Source organism: Arachis ipaensis, chromosome B6 (genome assembly GCF_059453495.1).
Source record: "Arachis ipaensis isolate K30076 ecotype BB chromosome B6, ASM5945349v1, whole genome shotgun sequence".
Classification (NCBI taxonomy): Eukaryota; Viridiplantae; Streptophyta; class Magnoliopsida; order Fabales; family Fabaceae; genus Arachis; species Arachis ipaensis.
Window position 1 is genome coordinate 106,286,775 of NC_142441.1, and position 1,417 is coordinate 106,288,191.

Here is a 1,417-nt window from a genome sequence, read left to right on the forward strand (position 1 = left end):
TGATTGCACCAAGAAACTTGGCAGTTTGCTCTTTAGTGACATCCTCATTCTCTTCAGAAGAGGAATACTCATCAGAGCTCATGAAGGGCATAAGGAGGTTCAATGGAATCTCTATGGTCTCTAGATGAGTCTCAGATTTCTTTGGTTCCTCAGAGGGAAGCTCCTTATTGACCACTGGATGTCCCAGGGGGTCTTCCTCCTTGGGATTCACGTCCTCTCCTCTCCTCACAGGTTCGGCCATGGCGCTTATGTCAATGGCCTTGCACTCTCCTTTTGGGTTCTCTTCTGTATTGCTTGGGAGAGTACTAGGAGGGATTTCAGTGATCCTTTTACTCAGCTGGCCCACTTGTGCTTCCAGATTTCTAATGGAAGACCTTGTTTTATTCATGAAACTTACAGTGGCCTTGGACAGATCAGAGACTAAATTTGCTAAATTAGAAGTATTTTGTTCAGAGTTCTCTGTCTGTTGCTGAGTTGATGATGGAAAAGGCTTGCTATTGCTAAACCTGTTTCTTCCACCATTATTAAAGCCTTGTTGGGGCTTTTGATCCTTCCATGAGAAATTTGGATGATTTCTCCATGTTGAGTTATAGGTGTTTCCATAAGGTTCACCTAAGTAATTTACCTCTGCTATTGCAGGGTTCTCAGGATCATAGGCTTCTTCTTCAGAAGATGCCTCTTGAGTACTGTTGGATGCAGCTTGCATTCCATGCAGACTCTGAGAAATCATATTGACTTGCTGAGTCAATATTTTGTTCTGATCCAATATGGCATTTAGAGTATCAACCTCAAGAACTCCCTTCTTCATAGGCGTCCCATTACTCACAGGATTCCTTTCAGAAGTGTACATGAACTGGTTATTAGCAACCATGTCAATGAGTTCTTGAGCTTCTGCAGGCGTTTTCTTTAGGTGAATGGATCCACCTGCAGAAGTGTCCAGTGACATCTTTGATAGCTCAGATAAACCATCATAGAATATATCCAGGATGGTCCATTCTGAAAGCATGTCAGAAGGACACTTTTTGGTCAACTGTTTGTATCTTTCCCAAGCTTCATAGAGGGATTCACCTTCTTTCTGTCTGAAGGTTTGAACATCAGCTCTAAGCTTGCTCAGCTTTTGAGGAGGAAAGTACTTGGCTAAGAAAGTCGTGACCAGCTTATCCCACGAGTTCAGGCTATCTTTAGGTTGAGAGTCCAACCATAATCTAGCTCTGTCTCTTACAGCAAAGGGGAAAAGCATGAGCCTGTAGACTTCAGGATCTACTCCATTAGTCTTAACAGTATCACATATCTGCAAGAATTCAGTTAAGAACTGAAAAGGATCTTCATATGGAAGTCCAGGAAACTTGCAGTTCTACTGCATTAGAGAAACTAATTGAGGTTTAAGCTCAAAGTTGTTTGCTCCAATGGCAGGAAT

General features: G+C 42.3%; 1 non-coding gene across 1 annotated transcript; it reads left to right on the top strand.

Annotated features, from left to right (window-relative positions):
- The first annotated feature begins 1,000 nt into the window (after nucleotides 1-1,000).
- LOC148562186 (small nucleolar RNA R71) lies at nucleotides 1,001-1,108 on the top strand. The gene has a single exon (XR_015887384.1). It is a non-coding gene; the product is annotated as a small nucleolar RNA R71 (small nucleolar RNA).
- The last annotated feature ends 309 nt before the right edge of the window (nucleotides 1,109-1,417 follow it).